This window comes from Rhipicephalus sanguineus, chromosome 2, assembly GCF_013339695.2.
Source record: "Rhipicephalus sanguineus isolate Rsan-2018 chromosome 2, BIME_Rsan_1.4, whole genome shotgun sequence".
In the NCBI taxonomy this organism is placed as follows: Eukaryota; Metazoa; Arthropoda; class Arachnida; order Ixodida; family Ixodidae; genus Rhipicephalus; species Rhipicephalus sanguineus.
The window spans coordinates 19,901,695-19,917,574 of NC_051177.1; the positions used below are offsets into that span (position 1 = coordinate 19,901,695).

General features: G+C 49.3%; 1 protein-coding gene across 1 annotated transcript in view; it reads right to left on the minus strand.

Moving 5' to 3' along the window:
• The window catches only part of LOC119382494 (putative oxidoreductase GLYR1 homolog), a 154,455-nt gene that overhangs the window by 61,816 nt on the left and 76,759 nt on the right, over nt 1-15,880 (minus strand).

The window sequence follows — 15,880 nt, forward strand, 5'->3', positions numbered from 1 at the left end:
GAACTGATCAAGGGTTCATTTTCTGTTAAGTACAACCTTATGAAAGCAACAGACAATCAAGCCGAGGAAAGTATATAGGAACACTATTTGTAGACTTTAAATGCAATGTAGTAATTATGACATTAATGTAAAGTAATTAAAGCGGATGAAAAACACAACTTGCCGCTGGCAGGCGCTGAACATACAACCAACGGATAACGCGTCCGATGCTCTACCAAATGAGCTGCAGCGGCGGTCGCCCGTCCGCTTCCTTGCTGAGCATTTCTGTGCATGTAAACCTGGGAGAGTTAGCCAGCGCCGCTCGCAGCCATGGTTGTTACCACATTACCATAATGCAGGGGTGGAAGCGGCTTGAGTGTTTTGGAGCAGCTCAGGGAGCAGGAATAATGCTGTTTTGGAGCAGCTTTGGAGCACCAAAATGTGTGTTTTGGGAGCAATGCAAGTTAGTTTTGGAGCAGAATTCTATGATCAAATATCATTGTTCTTTTTATTTCTGGTAAACACAGGAAATTCCAACGATTTTAGAAAACATTTAATAATGATGAACCAACCACACTTAACACAAATTATATATATATATATATATATATATATATATAGTTAAGAAAAATCAAGCACGTAGGAAAAATTCTTCTGTAAAGGACTGACGTTTCGGCCGCGGGACCGTCGTCCCGCGGCCGAAACGTCAGTCCTTGCAGAAGAATTTTTCCTACGTGCTTGATTTTTTTAACTTTTACTTCCGGTCCTTTGTTAGCACTTCATTGTTTATATATATATATATATATATATATAGATATATATATATATATATATATATATATATATATTATATATATATATATATATTGTACAGAAGCATTAAAAACGCTGTAATGGGCCGTCCCTCTTGAGCGCCTTCTAGTGGGTCGCCCTCTTCGCCTCTTCTCGGAGAGCACGCCCCTCGTGCTCTTGCTCGTGAGAGTCTGCGAGTCTGCGCTCTGTCGTTACTGTCGTCGCTGCGCATCGTCGCCGTCGACCCGCCGTCAATAAACGCCTTTACAATATATATATATATATATCACATCACATCACATCACATCACTGCTTGTAATAGAGCAATGACTCAGGAAATGAGATAAGCGATGTTCTGAATAGCTACACTTGACTAGACTGACAAATGAAAAAACATTAAGGTAATGAACGTTTTTCATCAGCGGTGTTTTCGCACCGCGTTTGCCGGGTTGCTACATTTTCGTCAAAAGCCTACGCCGGCTTCAAAAAGTTCCTTCGAAATGCGCGGAGGTCAGCGCCGTCTGGAGGCATTGGGAGAAACCAAAGAAGCACGCGTCTGCACCCTAAACTCCGTTTTGTCGGACGAGCGGGCGATGTGCCGCGCGAGGCGTTTTGCTTTTCTACTTCGAGTAGGAAGACGCGGCGGCGCGATTTTGAGATGGCGTTCGTCAAAGGACGCGCGCGACCCTCCGACCACGCGTCAGTCGCGCATGAAATCAAGCCATTCAGGACGCAACAGCGCGATTTCGCGAAGGCGTTCGTCAAAAAACACGCGCGTCCCTCCAAACGCGCGTAAATCGCGCCAAAAATTGCGCCATGCGGTTCGACCTTTTCCCTTCAAAGTTCCCTTCCAAGATTTGTCAATTATTGGTGTCACTATATGCACGCAAATATGGTACTTGAGATGCGATTGATACTAGATGTCGCAATCCCACAATTTGTATCCCGTGGTTCTGTTTTCGTACTGTATACCTCAACATTTGTCTTTTCAGTAATAAAGTTCCAAGTGTCTATCTTGTTTTTTCTGTATATTTCTTCACTCGCCACCTCATGAGCCAAACCACACGCAGCAACGGCGGCGAGCGCATGTCATGTAGTGCTGCGGATGGTACGAGCTACAGCGTACTCGACCACGAGCCGAGCGCAGTTCTGAGGAGCCAAAATCGAACAACGCGACCGATCGCACTAGCGATACTAAGCTCGTCGCTGCACGAGCGCGTTTACATGCTGCATTTATAACTTCTAAGGGCTTGTGTGCAATGTAACAAATTCTGCACATGGAGAGGCACGCTTTCACTAAAAAAAATGAGTTTCGGAAATGGTCCAACCGACTTACACAGACCGAGGCCCTGTGAGTGGTTTCGCGGTTGGTAGTGGCTTCACTGACCGCAAAGAGAAAACAATTTTTCTTTCTCATGAAGACTTATGACACAAAATCCATATTACACACTCGCTATACAGCGGTTACCTTAATGCAAAGTTTCTAACAATGGTCGCCCGTACGTCCGCGGCAGCTGCTCGCACTATCTCATGGCTTTACATCAAGTATTCGCAGTAAATGGAACCTTTTCGACAATTGAAGCGTCAACGCAGTTACTTTGTTCATGTTCGCAATCCCAGGCCACGATAACAGCAACCGCCTCGTGCGCGCAGCGCGCCTGAAAAACTCCATTGCCGCCGGCGTCACAATCGAAATATGGCCGCACAACTCACTTTCTTGTAGCTAGCTCCTGTACAGGCTCGCTAGCTTTTTTGTGCCTTCGACAACGTCACGAGAGCGCGCCAAGTGATGTGATGATGATATAAGCTCGCATAGGCGTGCCATGATACGGATGACACCGGCACATAAAGGCACCAAACGTAGCCTCAGTGATCGGTTCCGGAAGCGCACTGGAGCCCATCGCGGAGGCCGTGCCAAAGACCGCTTGGGAGCAGTTTCGGCGCAATAATACGTTTTGGAGCAGGATGGCGCAGCAGAAGCGGATTGGCGCAGCGTGGCGCAAATGCGCAGCGCTTCCACCCCTGCCATAATGTTACCATAATTATCAAATTACATTTAAAGGCTACAAATAATGTCCCCATCTATACTTTCCTTGGCTTCATTGTATGTTGGTTCCATTAGGTTGTACAACGCATTAAAAAGCTGCTCAGGCGACACCGCTCGCAATACTTTGAGAGCATACAGTATGTTATGCCACCTACCTCCAGTGTTTGCAATCTACTCGGTAATTATTTTCGCTTCAACTTATTATCACGTTTCTCGCCTCCAACCTACGTCCCGGTTCATCAACGCCGTTCAACACCTTGAAAACAGTTTGGTCGTCTTCAAATAACTTTTATTTAAGACGGCAAGATTTGAGGGATGGGCTCCCTTCCCTAGGGGCAGCCTGAGTCCTTGAGCTCTGGCGGCACCCTCGGCTTGCCGAAGGACTTAGAAGAAACTTTAGTCGGTCAACATATTAAGAATTCACTTTCTCGCGGAGTTGATTCCTCCTGCAACTTTCGTGTAATAACCTATGCGAAGGACTCCTCACAAACCAAGAATAATAGGTGGAATCAGCATGGAGATCTTTCGAAATTTGAAGCACGCGAGTTATTTGTTTCGGCGCGCAATGTCGTCGCAACAATGAAATGAAGCGGGGGATCGTGAAAATTTAAATATACACACATATTGACATCTCAGTGTTCCACGGCGCAAGTGATGCTCGTAATTCCATATTTGTTATGACTGCAGAGGGGTGAGCTCGCGCGTCTTGTATCCGCGTCGGTATTAAAGGGACTGACAAAAGGCCAGAACGTGTAATTAGATCCTACTGGAAATTGAAAGGCGGTTAGAGTGACATAATGGAGAATGCTTTCCGCGACTTGAATAAAATTCGTATAGTGCTGACCACTTATAGTGCAGGACTGGTTACAATGCAGTCTTTTTCGACTCCCGTTTACGCTCCCATAACCCATGTATACGCATACCGCTTACTGTGCAGTCTCCCAAGGTGAAATACGTTATAATGCGGTTGCGGGAAAATATTTCTAACAAACGCGGTAGCGAGTGCGGTTCTCAAATCAGGTACGCCGCTTGGGAGAGAGCGACAAGGTCGTTACGAAGGGCGAGGGCATGCGCAGTGAACGAATGAGGGGCGGAGGGAGGAAAAAGAAAAGAAGAAAGACCGCGGCAGCGCTGCGCGGGCTTGCCGAGTGGGGAAAGATGGTGGTTGCCTAGGCGACGGAGAAGCACCGGCGCCGGCAAGGCTCCGGCCGCTTGCCGGCCGCGCGTCCGCATGGAACGTGCGATCGCGTCCTCATCAAGTGCGCTTTAAGTTTCCTGTCGGGAAAAGCGCCGTCGTTATCACGCTCGCTACAGAACGCGTTTGCTACCTCGTCCGCAAATTGAAAAGTTTTACGGTTTCATGACGCGTGCTTTCGCCTTTTCTGCCAGTGCGCGGACTTAAACGAGCTTGGCGGGCTTTTGTCGCCGTTGATCTCCCGGCCGCGAACACAACTTCGTATCACGCGCGCTGTTCTTTGGTTAGTGCTTGAGCGCGATCTTTTCGACGTCAGATCTTCATGTTGTCTTGGACAAACTTCTCACGACAACATGCTAAACCGCAGACTAGGCCTAATCAGTGTTGGTTGCTTTTCGGTAGGGGTCGCGGGCGATCAAAGTTGCGGAATCAACGAAACTCCTTGCGATGGATACACTTGAAGGGAAGGGAATCATATCGTTAATGAAAACGAGGGCATGGTTGGCACATGCAGCTCTCGAATGGTGGTTCCCGATTCGATTGCAACGTTTTGGACATCGGTGCGCGCCCGTGAAATCGAACGATCGTTACCGTTCAGCTCGCGAAATTTCGGTCGCGATTTGACATAGTTTTTTGTGTAATGCGCAACCTCAAGGTGGCCTGAAACGTAGTCGGCGAATTCCCGCGATGGCGCTTTGTTTCGTTTGCTTTTTTCCCACGCGTTCATTTCGTTGGCAATGCGGGTCATGCGGTTAATTTTTGAACATTCGGAAATTTTAGTGGTTGTAAGCACACCGAATCGCATGTCTCGATTATCGGACACGCGAGGCTACATGCTCAACACGCTTTGCGCAAGTGCAGCCTTTCAGAAGTTTGTTTGGTTATAGTGCGGTACCGCTTATAGTGCGGATACTCGCGACTCCGGCGATTTACGCTATAAGCGGTCTATGCTTATTTAAATTGTGTTTTGAAACTCGCAAAAATAGAAAATCCGGTACATCGCGCGACCTGGTAAACAAGCCTTAGCATTGCGCGAAAGAATCACCCGGATCAACGCTCTTAGAAACTACCTAAGAGCGGTGTTCGGACTGCTGTAGTACGTATTGTCTGCTGTTGTTTAGGCACACCATAATTCATGCTTAAACTTAGTCTGTTTATGATAAGGCGTCTCCGCTTTTTCTATGCTTACTACGAGGTAAACGAGTTGACGCTCAGACGTGACGCTGCCTTCGCGACAACTATACTCCGTTTCATACATCAGGTGCAACGCTGGTGGAGGCTAGCGAGACTTCTTGCAGTAAATCCGTCCGCGTTAAGAAATAGATCAATGTTCTTACCACCCAAATTGACTTTTTTTTCGCTTTCACAGTGGGCAGTTACAGAAAATGTTTTGTGTCTTACAAATAAACAAACGCCGTTATATCTGCGGTATTTGCAGCTCAATCACTGCGCGTCTAGTTGCTTTTGTTTTTCGTTATTTTATTTGTGGCCCGTCGCGACGCGTCGCGCGCTGGTTCGTGCTCAGCTTGCGCGAGCGTTTACAACGACAAAAGCCGAACACTGGACGCGCGGATTTACACATTTTGTTTATTGAACTTCTTGCATAGCTTCCACACGTTGCACTTGATGTGTGAAACGGAGTATAGTGGAACCAAAAAACACGCGTCCACCCTCGGCGCATGCGCGGCGTGACGTAGCGCGCGAGCACGAACCGCCGCAACACCGGCTCGATTGATAGGACATCACTTGCTTGCCGACGTATAATCACTATCGCGCTCACCCACCAGTGTCTGCAGCTTGTGTTATGTGAAAAGTCGTTGGCGCTGCAGATAGTCCATTGCACAGAAGAAAACAGATACCGCAAGTCGTCAGTTCCTTAATATAAGATCGCCCGTCCGGCAGCTGCGTACGCGCATGCTGACACGCGAAAACCAGGCCCCAAACAGGTACAGCTAGCGCTTTGTTCCAAACAGGTACAGCTACCGCAAAAGCGCGCGCGCAAAACAGCTGACGGGGAGGAGAGGCGGCAAACAAAACAACGCGGTCTCAAAAACACGGCGGGTCGATCGAACGACCTTGGCACCATCACGCCCCCGTCCGCCCACGCCGAGAGTCGCATGCCGGCTGCAGAGGCAAGCCCCGGCGGCGGACCACGTCAATACGTCAACTGCGAAGGGTTTCTGCGCCGGTACACGGGGAAGGAAATTTGGCGAGCAAAATATTCCAAAAACGTTTCCTTCTTCCGAATTACACGTGCGAACCAAGAATTTTAAACCTCCTTGGTGCGAACCGACTTGGCAGCATTGAAATTACAGCAAATAAATTACATCCAGCCAGTAATTTCAAGATAACTACTCATACTTTCGCAATTATGACTAGTCCGCTTCTCTGTGGCATAAAAATGACCAAGAAAAACAAATCTGAGTGCTTAACGTGAAACGTGGCAGGCCCAGAGAAAAGCCGAGTACCGTTCAAACGCGAAGCTTCGAATAACGCTGTTTTTCAAAGGTAATATTAATACAATTACTTTCGGTCAGCTGTAATTTGTACGCATGAGTGTTACAAGATCGATACAATACCTGCCCGCCTAATAAGGCTATTACAGGCCGCCTAATCATAGGGAAGTAGGGCTGCACGAATGTTAACATTCGCGCAGCCCTATTGTGTGCACACAATGAAAAAAAAAAAAAAAAAAAAAGAACCACTGAGCGGGCTTTGCAGGTAGAAATATTTACATATTTCTGAATCGAGATCAGAATACGAAGCATGCACGAGTCGAGTCCATATAATATAAATCGGGATCATACACAATGACGCACGTACGTTTGATAAGCTTGCAATTAGTAGTTCGGATGACTGAGGAGCTTGCAATGATAAACAGCTGCACAGGCTCGTAGGTATCGTGCAAAATTTCAGCCCAATGCCGGTGCGTTCGTTAAGGAACCGCTGCCCCTTGCGCAACAACAATCCTGCAGAACTCTGAACGGAAAGTTAACCAAGACACACACATACACAAACCGCAAAACACCACCAGGTTTTACACTCCGCAACATCATGGTGATCGTGTGCAGCACAGTGACACCTTCAATGGTTTGCACATATCTAAGTAGCAAGCAGTTTATGTCTGCAGCCTGAACACCGCTAATCCCCTCACTGAGAACCCTCTCCATCCACGGAGGTAAGATGTTGAATGAGGAGAGCAGCAACGGGCGGAACTTGTATGTATACTCACATACACAGTGCACAACGTGTATGGAAGGAAGGAGGGGACAAAAAGAACACGCGTTTTACGAGAAGCTATTCCCCGTACGTACGTGCACATGACGGGGCATTAGTGGAAAACGGAAGGGTACAGGTGTTCAAGGCAGATATCGAAACGCCCCGCCACGAGAGAGGAGGATAGAGGGGTCATAGAAAAGAGGGGCATTAGCGAACGGCAGGCGCGCGCATCCGCGCCGAAGCGCAAATAAACGAGGCCATCGGTAGCCGCCGCTCTCCTAGCATCGCCGCGCAGTTCCGCCGAGCGACCGCAAAAACTCCCGGCGCAACGCGACACCAATGACAACGTCGGCGGCAGCTGCTGTGTTTCCCCGACTGCGCAATGAGCGATAGAAGGCCGCTGCGCCAGAGCTCGGGCGCCTCCGCTTTACGAGGAGGCCATACCCGGGCGATTCAAAAAGTGCGCCAACCTGCCTGCCTTGCGGGAGAGCATTACAGCGAATGAAAACGGAAAACACGAGCAGGCGACACGCTGCAGAAAGCCATTCGCAGTCTTCAAATACTGAATGAGATTAGAGTGAAGGTGACAAGTGTCCTCTCGGAGCGCTTCCAAGCATTCAGGTGTGCGCCAATCAACGAGAATTCGCAAGGTCGTCCGCATTTCTTCGCAACTTTCGTTCCAGCTGTTTCGGTGCAAACACGTCAAGTCCACGAACCAAGTACCTCGATGCGTAAACAGGCAGCGTGTTCCAGACAGGAAGCGCACGCCTTCAAACACCCGAGTCAGACGCAAAGGGCGCAAACTCATGGGAGAGGCAGGCGCGGGAACGGCCCCCGGATATCCGGGAGAATCGGGGCGCCTTCTTCCTCCCGAAGCTGGAATCGCTGCAGGTCCGGAAAGACCGCAGAAAAATAGAAAAAATAAAAGTGAACACAAACACAAGTCATAGAGCGGGCGAAAGTAGCTTGCGCGGTATATTTTTGGGCAGCGGGAACGTAGGACGCCGGTCGGAAGTGGATGCGGGCAAAGGCGACGAAGCTGTTCTCGAGGAAGCCGTACTGGAGAATCGCTCTGCAGCCCTCTTCCCGTCACGCGTGTGTATTTTCTCAAAAAGAACCGTATCGGAGAATCTTTCTGCAGCGTCTATTGACCATAACAGCGAGTAAACTGACACCGCATTTATACGTAGCATCTCAAAATACGGCGGTGTCGCAGACCGAAAGCACGCGACACGCAACAGGCGAAAATATAAGTAGCAGTGGGTGCCACATCTAGGTGAACATCATCATGCCCCGTCCCGCAACTGTCATTCATACCTCACAATTCGCTGCTTCTATAGTCGACGCTCTGATTTCTCTGTAGCACTTTTGTGTCGCTTTTTGCGCACGCCTATCCAGGCATGTGCCCAGCGGCGCACGCCCAGGCTGTGGCACATTCGGCGAGACAGCAAAGCAAGCAATTCGCTACAAAAGGTGAAAGGCGTGTGTGAGATGAAATCATCAGCATAAGCCCAAGGCACATGTGCTACGTAATTACGGGCAGCCTGAAACCAACGCAAAAAAGCTGAACAAGCTATACGCACTAAGGCGTAAACCTGTTGGTTACAAATACTGCGCAGAAAATCGGGAATTAGAACACGATCGCCGCATAGTCTTCTTGTGTTCCTTCTATACGCGATTGAAACCTCCCGAGACAACAACAGACAGTTGTCGCCCCGAGTTTTGAAAACTATTTTTGCTCATTATCAACCGGGCAACTGTGCAGTGAACGGCCGCTCTTGCGAGGATGTTTCTTGCCGCCTCTCTGTTTGTTTGTACCTTACGAGGGCCATCACACCAAAGTTTCGAGGTTGAACTATCCATTGCACGTGGACCCGTACGGCGTCGCATAACAAGCTGGCAAAATTTGAGCCCATCTGTGGTAAGGAGGAAAGCTGCGCTAGTTTAAAGAAGCATTGTCGGCGTCAAATGAAACAGGGGCAAGCATTAGCAATGGTATAGTGCGCGCCGTTAAGTCATCACCGTGGACATGCGCGGTGCACATGCGCAGTGCCGCGAAACCGGAGTGCTGCGCGCCTGTCAAAGGCACGGGTAAAAGGTGATGACTGGACGGCGCGCACTATACCATTTCTAATTCTTGTAGCTGTTCGGGTTTCATTTGACGCCGATAGTGCACGGGACCTATTTGTGGCGCAGAAAATTTGAAGTAGATTTTCTTCTTTTTTAAAAATAAGATACCGCAACTGAGCCGTACAGTCCGATAACGACTCCCTCTGGTAACAAAACCACTTTCAAATCGAAGCCAATATTTTTTATACGTTGCAAAAACAGGAAGTGATACCGAGAGCTAGAAATGCGTCATGGCCGCCATACAGCGTTTTGCTTTTTCATGTGCGTCTCAGCTGCTTGTTTCAGGCGAGTCTACGTGCACGTCAACAGTTCGGGGTCACGTGACCGAAACAAAAAACCGTCGCCAATGATGTTATCGGTAAACTCAGTTGCTTTTTAGGAAATAATCGAGTTCATGCCAGCTGTCGAGCCCGGCAAATGTAAGAACCGCGAACCGGAACGGCGTAGGTTTGCGAAGGGTATCAAATCGTTTTTCTCGTTAGTGTCCCTTTAAAATGTGAGCTAGCCCAGTTTGGCTCTGTACTCTCAGTTGCAACGATAAAACGGTATAGAGAAGACAGCCGTGTCATTTCCATTATGATTTACTATATGCAAGGGCGAACACGCAGGTACGTGAGACCCACGCACTTCTTGCGCCGGTAACAAGTGTGCGAATATAAATAAAAAGCAGAACATCGAACACAAAGAACGAACACGCATCCAGGAAATAGGACTGCGAATGTTCCGAGTTGCATCGCTGTACAAGGCGACGAGGCCGACGTTAGAGAAGTCTCTTTTTCACGCAGCGCGCCAGTCGTAAAGTGTCTAAATAAAGCCGAGGCTAACGGTGCACATTGTATAAACATATAATAAAAGTTTTCTTCGGTGCTGCACGCCACAGCTGCAGACATTTCAGGACCCGCCAAGTATAACACATTACAACCAACCTCCGAAATTCAGGGCCCTCATCCGCCTCTTGATGTCGGAGCCTTTCGTTCTAGCGATACGGTTGTCCTGGACCCATACCAAAAACCCTACCAAAACGGCAGGAGCAGCAAAGGAAAACGAAAAAGGCGGATTCCCGATGCGCAGTTTCGGGACACTAAAAGCTAGCCATAACGGCTGACGTGTTACCCGGCTTCTGAAATCGACCGCGCGACGGCGCACATTGCGCGGCGAGCGCCTGCGGGTCTCCCCGATTGTCCGGGGCAAGGCCGCAACATCGCCCGTCACGCAAATGGCGCACTGAGTACACAACAACAACGACGACGACTATGACGATAGCGTCGTCCGCCGAGTCCATCAGCAGAAGGTGCATCGAAAGAACATCATGCACGCCACACCGACGTCAACAACGAGGCTCCACTTGGCTGCGCTCCAACGGCCAGCTCACGTACGACGGGGAATAAAAAAGTTCGCCAAAGAAGCACAAAGTCACAAAGCGTAACACACAGCTGTGCGGCAACTTTTGCGTCACCACAGGCAGGGTTCTAAGCAGAAAGACCGAAACGATGTAGATATACAGCACAAGCAATCCGCTCATGCGCGCACGAGGAAACGAGTGCAGAAAAGCAACGAACAGGCACAATGTACGCAGCTGCCCCGAAGCATTGCGAGCAGGGAAGTCAAATGCCACTGACAACCTCATAGATGGCTCAGTGTACTGGTAGACTGGCTGGTTCATCACCCGTCATGATCAACGGTTTGGCAGCGCAATTCTTCCCTCTTCGCGATATCAGTTCTTGCGTCTCGAAGCGCGCTTACATATCAGTCATACATGCATCGCGTAGCACTAATACACGAAGAAGTTTTGCATTTTGTATAACTTCTTTCATTCTGTAAAGAGCGTAGCCCACATTTTTTCATGTATCTGCTCGCTCTACGTCAGGGTCTCAAACATGCGGCCCGCCCGCACACGACTGTTTTCCTCCCATATTAAATATATATATATTTAATAATATGTTCCTGACCTACAAAATGTGACTGGCCTCAAGCCTTTTTTTTTTTTTTTCGTGAGGCACCCGATCCGGTCACCATATGCTAAAACATAGCTGTGGAACAAAACCTGTATTTCGTATCGGCGTTAAGATTTCAGTCATACTGAAGGTGATATTGATAGTTTTTCGAAATATGACGTCAAATCACCTTCGGAAGTGAGCCATATATGAGATATGGGAAATGCGTTCTTTCAAATGGCAACGTTAGCTGGCATTTTGTTCAACCCCCCTCACCGCTCCAACCTTCTTCACTATCCCGGCCCGTCAGGAGATTAAATTTCCCGACTGCGGCCCGCTAGCCAAGGTGAGTTTGAGACCCCTGCTCTATGTAACGCCACTTCGGGGGCCCTTAGGGGTATATGAATTAAGTAAAATAAGTAATGTCTCCCTTTCCCGCGAAACGGTTCGCAAGTGCCGGGCGACGCCATTCCAACAGGCGCCGTCGCTTTTCCCCAACAGACACGGACGAAGCCGTTCCGCATGAGAAATGGACGCGGTTTCTGTGATACTTTCTCCCAACTCGACGAACGAGACCGATTTCGCCCACGTAGAAATGAGGCCACGGGTCCAGTCGAACCCGCGACCTCGTGTACGGCAGCGAAAAAGAAAACACGAAATACGGCGAGCTGATTCGTCCGCCACGAACTCCTTTCACGTGCACAGGGACCAAAAGTTGGCTAACACTCCCAGGGATTGCACGCTAAGAAATGCCCATTAAAGTGGACGGGGAAGACGCCCTCCGTCGTAGCTCAATTAGCAGGGAATCGGACGCGTAATTCGACGATTGTGCGTTGTGCGATTGTGACCCACCGACGGAAAAGGTGCTTTTTTTTGTATACTCCAATTCGTTTTCAATTTGTCAGAATTACTACACTGCAGCTAGAATAATGTCCGGTATGCTTTCCTTGGCTTAATTTGGTTGTTAGCAAAGAAGCGAGCCCCTCGAATAATTCCGCTTCTTTCGTTAAGTCATGCTGACGTAATTAAATGCTGACGGAAAGATGCACTATGCTGCAGCTGGGCGTAGACAGGTACACTCGTTTTCCAGCGCACGCACATGTTTTATTTTCTTTCTTTCAAAGAAAGAGTGGTGCTACATTTCAACAGCTCGATGCACGAGTCCGATTACATTTGACAATGTGCGGTTCTTAAGTGCAAGTACTTCAGTATCAAGTACACGCGCTTTCTTGCATTACGAGGCGACATCGCGCTCTCGTGCTTGGTAGCGTTAAATGCATACCGCTACGAATATGGCCTCGAGACGCTGGGAAACTCCATGGCGAGACATCTCGAGTAAAATAATGTTACGGGAGCAATGAATAACTCTTATTCTGATGAAATGCTAAGCTTTGAAACGGATCACGCACATGGCGAAGTGTGCTATATAATCGTGCTGTAATTGCAGGTCAAGTGTCGTTAGAAGGGCAACCTTAAACAGGTTCAGTCAGCGGGCGAGCCGTAACACATTTTGATTCTTCCCCGGTCCGCACACAGTGTAGATCCACACTGACAGCTTTGACCTTACCCGCAACCAAGGAGAAGAAGTTCCACTGTAAGCAGTAACCATGACATCTGCTTTACCGTACTTATTGGATATTGCAGCCCGATGGACAGAGTCAGCCACTGCCGGAAAAGCTAAGTGAGTGAGGTGCGCTTGCTGCGAACACGCAAGCACACAAGAAAGGCCAAAGCGTAGTTGACCCATCGGAGTAAGACGCATCTCTCGCCGGCACGTAAACAACTCGCGTGTGCTCGCACCTCGCCGATCAATAGCGGACTTGCACTTTACTTAATGCACTTGGGCCCCCGTCACTTGCAGCGCTTCTCCGACGCTTGTTTATCTGTCCTCCATTTCCTGTTCGCTCGGCGCATCGGGGCTTCTGTAACGTGTCCCGGACTCGCTGCCACTTGCACCGCTGCCACGAAGGCGCTTCGCAAGCAGTCCGCTCGCTACACTTCACGAAGGTGCACGTACGCCGTTGCTCAATCGGAGTGTGCGACGGCCTCCGCCCCAATCGCGCGGTTAAAAAAACAGGGAAACGTCACCCATCTAGGATTCCTAGAAACGACTACCACAAAAGCGTTTAATTTCATCGTCACCAAAGTTCGCGTCGCGCTTAATGTTTCAAGCTGACGCTAATCTCCCGAGAAGTAAAGACGACGTGCACAATGCTCAGGGACTGAAAAGCGACATCAAAACGTATAACGACATGTGAAACTGCTCGAGATAACCACGCCAAGTCGCTACAAACAGGGCCACTAAAGGTAATGCTGGCTCTGATGTAAGTGTCCGAGTCGAAACTGCACGGATACGATACGAACTGAAGACCTCGAAAAGAAAAGCACGTGGATTACATAGCCCTAGACTGTCGCGTTTCAATCCCTGGACACTCTAGATAGCACGAGAAACTGAAACGCGCATGCGCATGACGCAGTACAGATAATGCAGTGTGCAGCGCTACCGAGCACAACAGTGCTGCGCTTACGCCATGTCACAGAACAACAGCACATCCGTCAGAGGAGCGCGGAGGCTAAGTGAACTGTCACTCGTCCGGACCAAGAACGGTCGTAGATCGCGCGTTGGATGCACAGCAAAGAACACTATAGGCATTCGAGTTAACAGCCAAACAAGCGGTGGAAGCAGAATGGGAGAGACACGATAAAAACACTCACGTCATATCGACGACTACTCGTGCCGAGGCAAGCGTGCTCCGACCGAGTTTCGCGACTGAAGCTGCTAAGGCTTGGTGGTGCATGGCGCACAAACGAAGGAGCTGGGTCGCTGTTTCTTATATCGTTATCTTCGCATCTCTGGCGGTCGGCGAAGCTCGGGTGATAAATGAAGGCGTCGCAGCGATTCTCTGATCATTACAGGTGCCTACGTGTTCAGGAATAATGCGGATGACAACTAAAGAGTATGTCCACGGGCTTTTGAATTTTAATAATTGTTGGGGTTTAACGTCCCAAAACCACGATATGATTATGAGGGACGCCGCAGACGAGGGCTCTGAAAACTTAGACTTCATGGGTTCGAAACAGCGCGTCAGCGCCTGGTGCTGTCCGTTTCTTTCTGTGTCCTCGTATTTTACGCGCTGTTTCGAACCCATGAAGTCTTACCAACAAGCTCAAACCCATACCCTTTGAAAACTTAGGCAACATGGGCTTGTTTAACGTGCACCTAAATCTGCTTTTGAATTTTATTATGCCCAACCAACCAAAGCATTTTTCTCCCGTACTCTCGTATCTTTGCGCATTTCTCTTTTTGCTCGGGGCACCCACAGTCCAGAAAAAAAAAAAAAAAAAGCTAATGCTGTACTGGCTGCTACCACTGCTGTTTTACAGCTCACGATGCGTTCGTCAACACTCGCCTTACTTGAAAACTTACCAGCGAGAAAACACATCTTGATGGGCCGCCGCACGCGTGCAAATCAAGACGGCCATACCTCAAACGATAACGTCAGCTCTAGTTGAACTGCTGTGAACCTCACACTGATATGTTCTTTATTCCTCTTCCCTAACATCAGATACCACTAATCGTTTTAACAGAAGATGCAAGTTCCGCGATCCGACAGCCTTTTATCGCGCTTCGCTGTCGAGAAATGCCGTACAAGAGAGGCTTCCGACAACGGAATCGCTGTATCCGCTTCCAGTGTTACCGTTCCCTCTAACAAAAACGCGAAAAAACCCAACCCTACAACAGCACGAGTGCTGCCGCGACTGAGGACATCTAGCCGCCGCAGCGATAGGCACACCACGAACGCAGCACACATCGCACGTAGGGGCGTAGCCAGAAATTTATATCGGGGCGGGGGGTCCGACCCTCCTTGTGCATGTTCGTGCGTGTGTTTGCATGCGTGCGCGTATATATTACACATACAAAATGTAAAACCTTCTGCTGGGAGGGGGGGGTGTAAGTTGAGCCCTCCCCCAAGTTTACCCCCGGCTATGCCAGTGCTTGCAGGCGACTCATGTTACGCGTGCATTGCAAAACCGTTCACACAAGGACGTGAAAGAAAAGAAAACGCGCCAGAGATTTCTCTCAACTTATCGAAACCACCCGTGCTCGACTGTGAGGAAACCATTGCAGAAGATGGAGGAAAGTGTTCCCTCTCCTCGTTTTCTCGTCGCATCTCACTCGCCGGGGAGCAGAGCAATGTCACCGTGTTATGCCGCGGCGATAAAACGAGGCCGTAAGGAAAGAACGGCCCGCAGAAGTCAAAAGGACAAACGGTTATTTCATCCGCCCTCGCCAGATGCGGAGCGACCACCGTCACGTCTTCCTCCCTTTCCCTCGGTCGCGGCGGCTCTCGACGGCCCAACGCAGATAAGCTGCAATCAACGAACGCACGCGACCACAAACCGCCGAGCGCAGCCGTTCACTTGTGCAGTTCGAGAGGTACCGAATAACGAAAACAGCTGCCCATGGCAACTCGCGCCGTGCGACTGAAGCGAGCTTGCAGTGTTGCCCGGCGGCGACTACAGCACGAGCACAGATCCTTTACAACGGAGTTGTCAGAAACAGCACTCAACTACACCGCTGCA